This window comes from Pristiophorus japonicus, unplaced genomic scaffold (genome assembly GCF_044704955.1).
Source record: "Pristiophorus japonicus isolate sPriJap1 unplaced genomic scaffold, sPriJap1.hap1 HAP1_SCAFFOLD_62, whole genome shotgun sequence".
In the NCBI taxonomy this organism is placed as follows: Eukaryota; Metazoa; Chordata; class Chondrichthyes; family Pristiophoridae; genus Pristiophorus; species Pristiophorus japonicus.
In genome coordinates, this window is record NW_027254531.1 from 3,813,560 (window position 1) to 3,822,394 (window position 8,835).

The window sequence follows — 8,835 nt, forward strand, 5'->3', positions numbered from 1 at the left end:
ATTGGTAGCAATCCCGAGATTACTACTTTTGAGGTCCTACTTTTTAATTTAGCTCCTAGCTCCTTAAAATCATTTTGTAGGACCTCATCCCTTTTTTTACCTATGTCGTTGGTACCAATGTGCACCTCGACAACTGGCTGATCTCCCTCCCTTTTTAGAATGTCCTGCACCCGCTCCGAGACATCCTTCACCCTTGCACCAGGGAGGCAACATACCATCCTGGAGTCTCGGTTGCGGCCGCAGAAACACCTATCGATTCCCCTTACAATTGAATCCCCTATCACTGCCGCACTCCCACTCTTTTTCCTGCCCTCCTGTGCAGCAGAGCCAGCCACGGTGCCATAAACTTGGCTGCTGCTGCTCTCCCCTGTAGAGTCATCCCCCCCAACAGTACTCAAAGCAGTGTATCTGTTTTGCAGGGGGATGACCACAGGGTGCCCCTGCACTACCTTCCTTGCACTGCTCTTCCTGTTGGTCTTCCATTCCCTATCTGGCTGTGGACCCTTTCCCTGCGGTACGACCAACTCGCTACACGTGCTACTCACGTCATTCTCAGTATCGTGGATGCTCCAGAGTGAATCCACCCTCAGCTCCAACTCCGTAACGCGGACCGTCAGGAGCTTGAGGAGGATACACTTCCCGCACATGTAGTCGTCAGGGACACTGGTGTCGTCCCTGAGTTCCCACAAGATACAGGAGGAGCATAACACCCGACCAAGCTCTCCTGCCATGACTTAACCCTTAGATACACTTAAATTGGCAACAACAATGTTAAAGTTCACTCACATAAACCGGAACTGACAACCACCCCGTTTAAACTGACACTGAATGATCCGGGACTGCAAGTACATCCCACTTACACATGTAGAATGACCCATGATTGACAGCAGTTCCGTTTCAAAAGAATAAAGTGGGATTTCTATCATTCCTGAAGGCAATTGTGCTGTGCGTGAGTGAGCGTGGGTCGCAAGACCAAGCGCAGCTGGGACAGTTGTTGAAGCCACAGGTGATCGACAGGCAGAAAGGAGGGATGGATGTAAAACCAACCCAGACAAAAAGCCAATTTGAAATATATATATATTTATCATAATAAGAAAATAAATAAATTTACAATTTTATTTCAAAAATTTTAATCTGAGTTGATTTGAATAAATAAATAATTGTTTCGTAATCTATATATTTTTGATTAAACGAAGGCTGTGTGACTGGATGAATTCCACTGGAAATCAGGTGGTGCCGTCAGTAAATACCCAAACACAGTCAGCCCATGGTGGAAGACAAGCCACGAGGGAAGATGTGGGCAACAAAGGTGATCTTTTAAAATCGCGAGTGCCTTTCTGCTGGATCTGACAGCAGCTGCTTGTGTTGTGCAAGAGGTCAAATGTAATAGAGCCCAGAGCAGAACAGAAAAAACACATTTATTGTGAAAGTTAGCAAGTAGGGAATGTATATAAATATACATATATATAAATATTGAAATATATATATACCTAAACAAAGTCAGTCAGTCATGTTTGTCTTGTCTTGATTTGATTTGTATTTGAAAATAAGGGGGAAGGAGGTCATCATGCCACACAGCCCATACGCAAGCTTTCTCTAAAATCGCTGTTTCTAACTCATGTAATTTGCCTTCTTTCAGATGTGGAATAGCAAATTCCCACAGCAGATTCTTCTCCTGTCAGGCAGTCCTCCAATGCGTGTTCAATCAAATCAGTGTGGCTTCAAGTTGCAAATAATGCCTTTTTTCCCCCATGACATGAAATGCACAGTAAGATCGCGCAGCATGTTAGCACACACTCTCTCGCTTACACAAACACACAAACACACTAAATTCGTGCACCCTCCAAAGGCAGTTTTTGAAATTTGAAGTTTGAAATTCGGGACAGACAGCACATCTCTTTTAAACAGACACAGAACGAACCGGTACTGATCGCACACCATTTTAGAGAGACAGAGTATGACCCCGACCATCAGCACATCACCTTAAAAGGGATGCGGAAACAGAATGAACAAAAACAGAGTATTCTGTAAAACTCAGCAGGTCGTGCAGATTCTGTGGATGAAGAGCCCGGGTTCACGTTCAGTCAGATGATCATTCTGATATTTTCGGAAAAATGTAAAGTTTACAGATTTTTTCTACAAAAATAGCGCCTAGAAAAAATAGGCAGCGAGGAAGGACAAAAGGGAAAGTCTGTGATACAGTGGAGCGTAGGCGTGATTGAATAATAAATGACACAATGCGAAAATGCAAAGTGGGTTGTAAGCGGGCAATAAAGTAACAAAGGATGGTCCACAGGAGGTGTTAGTGGGAACAGCAGAACCATTACCAGACAATGGGAGCAGTGCTTATGATACGATACGCTGAACCTAATGTTGAGGGCAGAAGACTATAACATGCCGGAAATATAGGGTGTGAACGCCTTTTAATTAGACCAGGCAGCTTGGCCACCCCGGATTGATTTCCTGTATGTTTTGAATTCGGCAGCCAAGGGACTAATTCAAAAGCCAGCTTCTCACATCTTTTCGGCGCGAGAGAAACAGGACGCACTCATATTAAGGGCAGAGTATCTTTCACGTTGAAGTGGAGATTGACGCCGAATGTGTGCTTATCCCAATGGAGGTGACCTCATGCATGCGAAAATTAAGATATATTGATCAAGGATTGGCCGGAACCAAACACGGGTTTAGGTTGTCCAATGAGACACAGAGCCGAGTACATCTGAGATACTTTAATTTTACTCAGTTAGGTGAGTTTCACTTTGCTCCTGGGAAACTCCAGGATTTGGACGATGTGGGAACAACGGAGCGAAATCACACATTTGAAATTTGTCGCTTTTCTCATATGTCGACCGACTCAGAAGCGTTCCTTTGAGTAAAAGTCGGCAGGGCTCGTCCGGGATTTGAACCCGGGACCTCTCGCATTTCAATTGTAAAAATCCCAAAGCGAGAATCATACCCCTAGACTAACGAGCTGCCCACAACAAAAACCGTTGCTCTAAGATTGTGACGGTAGTTTAGTATTCGGCCCATCGTGCCTGTGCTGACTCTCAGAGACCTATCTGATGAGTCCCACTCTCCATAGTCCTGCTAATGTTTTCCCTTTGATGAATATATTATTAATTTGCGACATTACATTACCAAAGAGCTGCATCCTTGTCAGTAAAAAGTTGAATTTGGTAATGAGGTTAAATGTGATTCACAAAAAACGAGAGGGGTCAAATGTTTAACACAATAATGACGAGATTGGGAGCACACTGGATTAGCAGTCCATCGACTGAACCTCTCGGCCACCTCGTCTCCTACTTACAGCAACGTCAGACATCTATCCACTCCTTTTTGCATCAAAATAGAAATAATGTGCAAGAAAGTCTACTTCACCGCCTGTTCTGCCCACGCAACCAGATCGGCAGTGATGAAAATGTGCCATTAGTTTCTTAAAGCAAACAGCCTTCCTTTACATCATGTGAGTGACTGTACGAGATGGTTGGTTTTGAGGCAGAATCAAAATAATAAATATAAAATTTCACACGGCCAGTAAGTTGACCGTGGCAAGACTCGAACCTGCAATGTTCTGATAGCATCGTGGTTATAACCGAAGTCAGATGCTTAATCCATTCGAGAAAGCGGCCGCTGCCGTTGGCGCAACATTTGTTGTTTTTTTATATTGAGAGTAAATTTGGGACAAGGGTTATATCAAGGAGTGAATTTCGAAAAACATGAGCATATTTCGAGTAATGAATAGATGCGCTGCGATATGGATGCGCACGGGCACAGGCAACGTCAATGTAGCTTGAAACACAACAGTTTTACAATTCGGCCATCGCAGTGAAATCACATTATTTTTAAAACTATACAGGATGATCCTGCATTTTGATAAAATACGTCGTAAAAGAGCAAATTATGAACCGGAACTGACAACCATCCCGTTTAAACAGACACCAAATGATCCGGGACTGCAAGCACACCCCTCTTGTACAGATGCAGAATGACCCTTGACTTACAGCAGTTCCGTTTTAAAATAAAAAAGTGGGATTTCTGTCATTCTTGAAGGCAATTGTGCTGTGTGTGAGTAAACGTGGGGCTGAGGACCACACGGGTCTGCGAAGGTTATTGAAGCCACAGTTGATAGACAGGCAGGAAGGAGGGAGGGAAGTAAAACCAACCCGACAAAAAGTAAATTTTCACGTTTTCACGTTCAATAGGATAATCATTCAGATGTTTTAGGGAAAAGTTAAAGATTCCTGACTTTTTCAACAAAATCAGCGCCTGGAAAATATAGGCAGCGTGAAAGGACAAAAGGGAATGGCTGTGATACAGTGGAACGCAGAAGTGATTAAATAATAAATGGCACAACGGGGAAACGGCGAAGTGGGTGGTGATCGGGGAATAAAGTAACAAAGAATCGTCCAGGAATGGTGTTAGTGGGAACAGCAGAACCATTATCTGACAATGGGAGCGGTCCTTATGATCCCCTACGCTGAACCTAGTGTTGAGGCCAGAAGACTATAACATGCCTGAAATATAGGGCCTTTTAATCAGACCAGGCAGCTTGGCCTCCCGGATTGATTTCTTATCCGGTTTGAATTCGGCAGCCAAGGGATTAATTCAAAAGTCACCTTCTCACGACTTTTCAGCGCTCGAGAAACAGGATGCATTCATATTCAGGGCAGAGTTTGCTTCACGTTGAAGTTGAGATTGACGCTGAATGTGTGCTTATCCCAATGGAGGTGAGTTCATTCGTGCAGAAACGAAGATATACTGATCAAGTATTGGTCGGAATTAAACACAGGTTTAGCTTGTCCAATGAGAAACAGAGCCGAGTACATCTGAGATACTTTAATTTTACTCAGTTCGGTGAGTTTCACTTTGCTCCTGGGAAACTCCAGGATTTGGACGATGTGGGAACAACGGAGCGACATCACACGTTTTAATTTGAAATATGTACGTTTTCTCACATGTCGACCTGCTCAGAAGCGGTTCTTTGACTAAAAGTTGGCAGGGCTCGTCCGGGATTTGAACCCGGGACCTCTCGCATGTCAATTGTGAAAATCCCAAAGCGAGAATCATATCCCTAGACCAACGAGCCGCCGACAATGAGGGGTGTAACTCTCAGATTCTGACGGTAGTTTACTATTCAGCCCATCGTGCCTGTGCTGACTCTCAGAGACCGATCTGATGAGTCCCCCTCTCCATAGTACTGCTCATAGAAACATGGAAACATAGAAACATAGAAAATAGGTGCAGGAGTAGGCCATTCGGCCCTTCTAGCCTGCACCGCTTTCCCTTTGATGAATATATTATAAATTTGAGACATTACATTAACAAAGAGCTGCATCCTTGTCAGTGAAAAGTGAATTTGGCATTGAGGTTAAATGTGATTGACAAAAAAAACAGAGGGATCAAAATCTGAGATATTTAAATGTTACTCAATTAGTAAATGTCACCTTGTTTCTGTGAAACTCTGCGATTTGGACGCCATGGGAACAATTGCGGGAAATTACACGTTTTCATTTAAAATTTTAATTTTTCTCACATGTCGACCGGCTGTGAGAAGCGGATTTTGTCTAAAAGATAGCGGAGCTCGTTCGGGATTTGAAAACGAGATCTCTTACATTTGAATTATGAAAATCTCGAAGCGAGAAGCTTAACCCTGGACCAACTAGCCGCCGACAGCGACAAGCTTCGGGCTCAGACTCTGACGTTAGTTCACTATTCGGCCCATCCTGCATGTACTGTCTCTCAGAGACCATCTAATTAGACCCCATGATCATAGCCCTGCTAATGTTTTCCCTTTGATCAATATATTATTAATTTGAAACATTACATGACCAAAGTGCAGCATCCTTGTCACTAAATGTTGAATTTGGCCATGAGATTAAATATGATTGAAAAAATAACCGAAAGTGTCAATTGCTTAACCTCATAACGACGAGGATGGAATTCGAACTCACGCATGCACAGCACACTGGATTAGCAGATCTTCATCTGAAGTTCTACGGCCACCTCGTCTCCTATTGCTAGCTACGTCAGCAATTGAATCTGCTGGTTTTTGCATCCAAACACAAATAATGTTGAAGAAAATCTACTTCACCGCTTTTTCTGCCCGTGCAACCAGATCGACAGTGAAAATGTGCCATTAGCTTCTTGAAGCAAACAGCCTTCCTTTCCTTCATGTCAGTGACTGAACTAGATGGCTGGTTTTGTGGCAGAATGACAACAAAGAATATAACAGTTCCCGCAGCGAGTTAATTTACAGCAGCAAGATTCCAGTCTGCAAATTTCTGATAACGTCGCGGTTGTAATCAAAATCAGACGCCTTATCCATTAAGCCACGCGGCTGCTGCAATGAGGAAAAACATTGTTGTTGTTTATATTCCGAGCAAATTAGGGGCAACAGCTATATCAAGGAGTGGGTTTTGGAAAAGCTGAGCATATTTCAAGTAAATGAACAGAAACGCTGCTATCTGGGTGCGCAATTTATCTGGGCTTGGAACTTGGAACACGACAGCTTAATTCGGTCATCACAGCTGAAATCACACTCCTTTTCAAAATATACATGGTGATCCGGGACTATGTGAAAATCCGTCTTAAAGGGAAAGATTATGCACCGGAACTGACAACCATCCCGTTTAAACAGACACAGAATGATCCGGGACTGCAAGCACATCCCTTTTATACAGATGCAGAATGACCCTTGACTGGGTATGAAAGCAAATACCCCTGAAGCAGATAAAGAATGTTCTTGGACTGCGAGTTCTTTAATTTTAAACTGGCCCAGAATGACCCGGGTCTGAGAGCAAATCCCTTTGAAAACAGACACAGATTGATCCTGGACTGACAGCAAATCCATTTAGACAGACACAAACTAATCCGGGACCTCTCGCCTTTCCACTGTGATAATCCCAAAGAGAGAATCATACCCCTAGACCAAGGAGCAGCCGACAGTAAAGTGCGTAACCCATTCTATATTAAAATGGCATATTTTGACGGCAGTGAAGAAAGCTATTCGGCCCAACTTGGTTGTGCTGTGTCTCTGAGAGAGCGATCAAATTAGTCCCCCTCCCCATAATCTTGCGAATAAGAACATAAGAACGTAAATTTTACCTTTGATGAATATATTGGTCCTGAAGTCATTGTGCTCGGCTTCCCCCAGGCGCTCAGCTGAAAATAGTGATAACGTTCCACAACTACCTTTTGCTCCTGCACCGTCCGCATCTGAGGCATTCTCTTCCCGCCCTTCGCAGCACATTCACGTCTTGGAACTGTGGGGGGATAAGCTGGATTCACGTGGCTCTGGACAGCGAAAGAAGGTACAGTATTATCATTTGTAATAATAGCATCTCCTTCAGTAGGGGTTCTCAATATTACGAATGAAAACGCCCCCATCACCCAAACACACATAAAAAGTTAAAAAAAAACACCTCACGTATTTAATATTAATTTAAATTAAAGTTAACAAATGTGTTAGAAAAAAATATATTTTTCGAATTTTAAAAAAAGTTTGTTATTTAGGGTTTAAAATAAACCTTCCTTAGTGAACAGATTTTTTAAACATAAAAATGTTATTACATTTTATTTGTAGATGTTTTTATATTTTTTTACATGTTTTAAAACACTTATGCTGATAAAAGTAGGCTATGCGCCAGCATTTCCCAGGCGCAAGAAATTTAAGGACATTCACTGAGCAATAGATAGCAAATAGCGCATACTCACCCATCGAATATCCTTCTCCTGAAGAGCGTTCGATCTGTCAAGCAAGAATTTGACATTGGAAAACCTGATTTTCAGTGCATGCGCCTCGCACGCCAAGGAAGGGCTTTTGTGAGTCCGTGCTGGTTGCATACATATTCCGTACAGACCCAGTCAGGCCGGAATTACAGGCCCTACATTAATTTGAGACATGACATGACCAAAGTGCAGCATCCTTGACAGTAAATGGCAAATTTGGCCATGAGGCTTTATGTGATTGACAAAACAACAAATGTATTCCAACGTTTAACACAATAAGAACGAGTCTGGGATTCGGACCTGAGCATGCAGATCACGATGGATTAGCAGTTATTCGCCTTAAACTCTGGGCCACCTCGTCTCCCGTTTGCAGCAACGTTAGGCATTCAAATTCCTGCTTTTTGCATCCAAGCAGAAATATCCTGCAAGAATGTCCACTTCACCGCTTGTCCTGCTTAAGCAACCAGATCGACAATGTTGTAAATGTGCCATCCGCTTCTTAAAGCAAACGGCTTTCCATTACCTCAGGTGAGTGACTGTACACACGTGGAGTTAAGTGCCCCAGATAAAGCAGAAGTAGGAGCTGCTGGAACAGCGGAGTTAGGATATTCATAAAAAGTATGAATTGGGATAGGGCAGCAGAAACAGGGGAAGTAGGAGCTCTGCAAACAGGGAAATTTGAAGCTCCAGAAACGGGAATTAGGAGCTCCAGAAACAGCAGCATTGGTTGATCTACAGCAACAGCGGAATGAGAGAGCCCTAAAATGAGAGGAAATAGAATCAAGAAACAGTTGAATTAGAATCTCCAGAAACACGGAGAATGAGGATCAACGGAAGCAGTGTAATCAGTACCTCCGGATACGAGGGATTTATGAAGGGCCACCAGAAATAGGCGAATTAGGAGATCATGACAGAAACCTGAAAATTAGCAGAGAGCTCCACAAACAGAGACATTGCTAGACCGCTCCAGTTCTTAGCTCTAAATACTGGGGAGTTAGGAGAGGGCATCATAATCAGGGAAAGGAGGAGCTCTAGAAATAACGTAATTAGGAAGAGGAAAATTAAGAGGGGAATTAGGAGCAGCAGAAAAGGAGAGATAGGAGTTAA

At 43.1% G+C, this 8,835-nt stretch overlaps 2 non-coding genes across 2 annotated transcripts; both read right to left on the reverse strand.

The window, feature by feature from the left end:
• Positions 1-2,885: 2,885 nt before the first annotated feature.
• On the reverse strand, positions 2,886-2,973 carry trnap-ugg (transfer RNA proline (anticodon UGG)). Its single transcript is given in 2 exon segments — positions 2,886-2,921; positions 2,938-2,973. It is a non-coding gene; the product is annotated as a tRNA-Pro (tRNA).
• Positions 2,974-4,998: 2,025 nt separating this feature from the next.
• On the reverse strand, positions 4,999-5,086 carry trnap-ugg (transfer RNA proline (anticodon UGG)). The gene is given in 2 exon segments: positions 4,999-5,034; positions 5,051-5,086. It is a non-coding gene; the product is annotated as a tRNA-Pro (tRNA).
• Positions 5,087-8,835: the final 3,749 nt, after the last annotated feature.